Consider the following 6,000-nt stretch of genomic DNA (forward strand, 5'->3'; position numbering starts at 1 on the left):
CTAATAGAAGCATCAATCATGTACACAGCAAGTGGTGATGTGCAGAATTGAATTTGGCAAGACATCTATTCAGTTTCTTGATTTAGACTTCAGAAATTTCAGTTCACTAAACATGTTTTCTCTATCTGCTTCCAGCTGGGAGACCCGGGATGGGTACTTGTCTCTTTCATGTTGCACTTCATTCAGCTTTTCATCCCGCAATGAGAATTATTACTCACACATCTCCTCTGCTCGGCTAGCTCTGCGTGGGTTCTGAAGGTCTGTTATGACAACCTCTCAGTATTGATTAGGGAGAGTCTCAGACATAACTGGGTAAAAAAAACTGTGACGCGACCCTGTGCAAACCTCAAAAGTGACCAAAATATTGTCCTTTCTTGGTTAGCATAAGTTGACTGTCCCTTGTCACTCTTGGCTTGGGATTTACCATCTAGACGTGTATTATGGCTCAAACAGAAGCTTAGTTTGCTCTTATGTTGCTAATGTAAAGTCAGGCAGTGGCCTTAGATCATGAGAGTGTCTTTTATCCTTAGGTCACTATTATACTTGTTGGTTGCATTGGCTTTGTCAAGTCACTACTCCAGACACTGCCATCTTCCTGTATGTGAGTAATCGAAAGAGGGAAACTTAGAGCTTGGTGCCTATCTCCAGGAGATAATCTTAAAGTTTGAATGCATTGTTTTCTGTCACATACTGTTAGACTGAACCTAGTCATGTGGCCAAACGTAGCTGCAGAGGGGTCTGGGTGTAGAGCGACCAGCTAGAACTTAGAGGAGTCTCCAAAAGAAAACCCAAGACTGTGGGGAAAACTAAACACTGAACAATAGCTATGAGGTCTGTGATACATTTGTATCAGACATTATTTTTTGATAATGAAGTATTTATTTTTATAAATTACAGAACTAGAGCTAGAGCTTAAGCAAACGTAGAAAATACGAAGAAATCGGTTAGAACACAGCTAGTACTCAGAAAGGGATTAGAAACAGGAACCGAAAAATCCACTGTCTCCATCTCTGACTCTCTTACCTTTCTCAATCATTTACTGTCTGCTGTGTAGTTTCTGTAAACTCTCACACACACAGACACACACAGACACACACACAGACACACACACAGACACAGACACACACACACACACACACACACACAGACACACACACACACAAACACACACACACAATCTTAAGAGTTCCTGAATTGACCTTTGGCAAACCCAGCACTATGCAGGGTTCATTTGGGTTCTGGTAATCTCACTTCCAAATTTCTGAATGGAGTTGCCTCACTGAGTCAGTTAGGGTCATGCTTCTACTTTAGGTAAACGGAATAAGGACAATAGTATGGAATTATTATTGGTAGGGGCTCAAAGATGTGTTGGGGACTATTCTAGAAAAATGAGATCTTCTTTAAAGTACACCTACCGCCTCCAGTGTGGTTAATATTTGTCATTGCTCATCCGGTTGTCTGGGGCACATCTGCCCTACTGCATTTCCTGATGCCAGGCTGCTGGTGGGAAAGGAACATGCAGCCTGGTCCAGGTGCTGTTTGCTTCCAGACTTCCTGACAGGAACAGAGGAAAGCCCAGCATAAAAGGGGAGGTGGAAATGAGTTTTCCATTGGATGTTACAGTTAGCTCTTTTAAAATGAGACTGATGGTGCCAGATAGCAATGGAGACCCAGGCGCTCCGACAGCCCTTTGGTTAACCACGGCATTAACCACAGGGGTGCAGGTGAAAGCCCAAAACTGACCAGAAGGCAGGTCCAGTGAGATGCAGTTCTCATGCGATACAGGTCAATGGCTGCCGAGGCAGTTCTCCATGCCGGTGAACAGCAGAAGTTTGCAGCCAAGCTCAGGGCATTCGGTGAAGATTCTTTAGGGAGCCCTTCTTTCTCCAGAATAAATGACGAATCTCAGAAAGTCTTGGTAGAAGAATCGAGTAAGAGTGCAAGCAAACCTTTGTGAATCGGGGACATTATAGCCCTTTGGGCAGTAGGAGGGGTTTCAAGGGTAAATGCGTTTGATTCGCTGGGCCTAGGCTTGCCAGGAATACTTGATCTATATGTAACAGAATGGCTCTATCATAAGAGGGGGAAGCAGTTCTTAATGGGTGGGGCAAGAACTCTAGGTACAGTTAAAGGTCATTGGTTGGAAGCCAAGACACCAAAACATCTTATTAGCATAGGGTGGGTATCTCCAGGAATCCCCAGATATGCTGAATGACTTCTTACCAGGAAAGGGTTGGGTAATCTCCTTGAGGGTTATGTGACACTGCTTAGAGGCTTTGGGGTTCCCCAGATCAGGTGGAGAGGGAGCCCTGCTGAGAAAGGGAGTGTGTTGTCTTATGCTGAGCTCCGAGGCTATCTGGAAATGCCAGACTTGGAACTTAATAGCAGTATCCCACAAATATTCTCAGAAATTCATCACTTTGGTATGGCCCTTGTCTGTTTCTTGAGCTCCGATTCATTAGTGTATGTATTCACAGACATAAGAGAAACACAACAAAGCTTGGCTTCTGAAGACTCAGTTCCCAGTCATCACTGCACACAGCATCTATGTTTTCTTCACAGATTGTAATTGGGAGAGAAAATGAGCAGTTCCGGCCCTTAGGATGCAGTCATCTGGTAGAATGGCTTGACATCAAGGCTGAGCCCCAGGGTTCGCCTGCTTAACCTAACCGGCACCAACACCTGATAAGGTCACACTCTGTGACTCCAATAAGAGGAGATAAACTGAGATCGTTTTGTGACAATATTTGAAAATATTTACAAACCTCAGAATTGAACAGACAAATGTCTGCACCAGGCTACTGCCAGTTATCAGTTATATCTTTAGGCTCACATTTGTTGCTTCAAAGAGAAGTGTTAATACTTAAATTTTGAATCACCAACAATTTTTATTTTTGTTTGAAACTTCATACATGTATATGATGTATTTTAGTCAAGTCCATGCCACATTCCCTCACCTTCAGCTTCCCTCCCAATTTCAAGCGCTCTCTCTGTCTTTCTGTCTCTGTCTCTCTGTCTCTGTGTCTCTGTCTCTGTCTCTGTCTCTGTCTCTGTCTCTCTCTCTCTCTCTCTCTCTCTCTCTCTCTCTCTTCTCTCCTCTCCTCTCCTCTCCTCTCCCTCTCTCTCTTTCTCCTTGTCTCTGTCAGCCCCTCTCTCTCTCTCTCCTTTCATCTCTGTCTCTGTCTGTCTGTCTGTCTGTCTGTCTCTCTCTCTCTTTCTCTTTCTCTTTCTAAGCTCTGGTAGTGTTTTCTGTATATACCTGGGTACAAAATATTCTACGGAAGAATGAGTAGCCTCAGTAGGCCGAATTCCTCAAGAATACTTATATACTGCTGCTCCGCCAGCAGCCAATTGTTAGTTAGCCCCTCCTTAGCTAGGGCGGGGCTTTGTTAACCCTCTCCTGTCCACACTGGAATTTTGTCTGGCTTGATTTTTGCTCTGGTCTTGGGCATGTCCTGGGTCTTGTGCATGTAGTGAGTTCATGTGTGCAACTGTTGTCTCCAGAAAATATTGTTAAACTGTAGCTGTCTACTGCTTCTGGCTCTTAAATTTTTTCTGCCCCATTTCACTTGATAATCCCAAAGCCTTGGGAGGAGGGGGTTGATATAGCTGTCCCATTCAGGGCTGAGCATTCACTTTCACTAATTCTCACAGTTATAAGTCTCTGCATCAAGCAATACCCACTGCATGAAGAAGCCCCCCTGCCTCAGTTGTACTAAGTGTGGCCTAGACTAAAGCTCTGATTTGTATAAACTGTAATTAAACAAACTCATTATAGTTGGAAGAACTTCATAGTTCATTGCAAAAGAATGTTGTTACAGATATTGCCCCCCCAAACCACCCCAAAACCTTAGTTCTTAAAAATTATTTAATATTTGGAATCAACTCTTACATAAAGTTCTTTCTTATTTTCTGCATTGACACAATAAGGAAAAAATAGTAGTTAAAGTATTACAACTCTTTCCATCATTTTGGATATTGAAAAGTGGTCAGGCATTTTAAGTTGGGAAATGGTATTTTAATTTTTTTTACTTTTATTGGCTACATCCTGCCTTACTGATCTGTGCCTTCTGTGAACTCCTGGGTCAGCTTCCACAGCAATAACTTCCCAAGCATGCATTATTCATTAGCTATATGCATCTGTTTGTATGCCTCTGCAATTTACCTGGACTTAAAGGACTGTAAATGGGTGTGAATCATGTAAGAGATTTTTTTCCCCCTAAGTCTCCTACAGGGGTTGATACTCTATACAACATAATTGTTTTTAGAATGAATGGCTGACCTCTGGACAGGGGAAATTTGGTGACAGCCCAGAAAGGACACTGGATTGCTGGTTTACATCTCCTGTCACTGTGGTAGCACATGGGGGGGGGGGCACCCTATAAGTACTTCTTGAATAATGAAAAGACTGCAGTGCCATGGCCTCCAGAAGGCAGAACACTTGCAGAAGGCTCTTAATGGGAAGAGAAATGGAGAATAGTTTTCATCTGCCTTATCATGTGAGCTTTGAGTCCCACCTGTGGGCTGTTATGCTTGTCACTGGGAGGCCTGTCTAGTGCTAGCCTGCTGGGTTGTTGCTTTTCTTTATACAACATATGCCGTTTTTCATTATTAATTTTAAGGATGTAATGCTTTGAAATGACGACGTAGACTTTGTTCGCAGCGGGAATCTGGGACCTGACAAAGGATCTGCTACCTATGTGGGTTTGTTCTAGGCTTTTCCAGGGATGCAGAACTAGGCTTCTGGGATGGAGTTACTATAGAGACAAGCTGATCGAAATGAGCTATTGATTCTGTAGAATACAACAACATATACATAAATGGTCTCTCCTCTCTTGCAAAGAATGTTCAGTTATAGCATCTCATCCAGCGGCAGTGAGCTTCTTTCCCTGACTGAACCGTGACTTTGGCCTGTTCCCTTTTACACCATGCTTCCCTTAGTAAACTTGCTTCTTTTCCTGTGGCTCCTGATTCTTTGTCTCAGTCGTTATTATCAGACATGGTTTTCTGACATTCTTTTACCTCTTATGGCAGGATTAGCACTTCCTTTTCCGGAGTCATCTGCTTCACCTAAATTGCTATGCTAATATTTCTAGAATATTCCTTCCGTTGCTTCAAGTCTTAAGGATACTCCTAAGGATTCTTTTTGGGTCCTTACCCTTTGGAACTGTGCCACCCAGCCTACTGGATGTCTCAGCCATTTTGTCCTGTGCTTCTGGGTGCCTTGCCCAATACTTCCGGCTTCTTCCTTAGCCCTAGGGGTGCTCACTTGCATATCTGCATCTTCTCACCTGGAGAGTTTCCAGTTGCCTCTCTTTTGCCTCTCATTTGCCTCTATTCACCTGCCTAGTTCTTGAATGTTTTTTTTTATTTGCTTTTTTCACTAGCTTTATATACTGTATAAAACCTTCCTAAAGGGGTATAAGTAATCACATTGTATGAATCAATTGATATTCCATAATTTATCATTAAATTGTTTTCTAGTGGTTCCTTAAGATAGTATTGGCTGTTCTAGCCCGGATTATAAACTAAAGAAATGTAAGATCCGGCGATTTAAACTTTATTTTAAAATTAGCTTTATTCTTGACATAATAAATAAAAAAAAAAAATAAGACACTAGTGGGATAAAAGGTGCTCTTTAATCAAAGGACGCTGAAAGGGAAGAGGCTTTCCACTAAGGAGGCTTGTTGAAAGGCCAGGACCGGTTGCGGCGGTGAGAGCAGCCTATTGTTCCTGCATGGGGCGTGGAGTGCCGGGCGGTGAATGGAGGCTTCAACTCTGGCTAGATGTGGCCATTGTTCCTGAAACCCGCATTAACTCGGAGCAAGAGAGAATTCATCAGAAGGCTCTTGTGTTTTCTTTCCTCTCTTGCTCTGGGGCAGAAACTGTTCTACTTCACAGGGTGAACTTGTTACCTCTTGCCCCTAGAGGCAGAGACGCACTCGCCTGAGCGCTTCCATTTTGAGACACCTTGTAGGGATCCTTCGATTTCTTTAGAGG

This window comes from Acomys minous, assembly GCF_964271855.1.
Source record: "Acomys minous genome assembly, chromosome: 6".
Lineage (NCBI taxonomy): Eukaryota > Metazoa > Chordata > Mammalia > Rodentia > Muridae > Acomys > Acomys minous.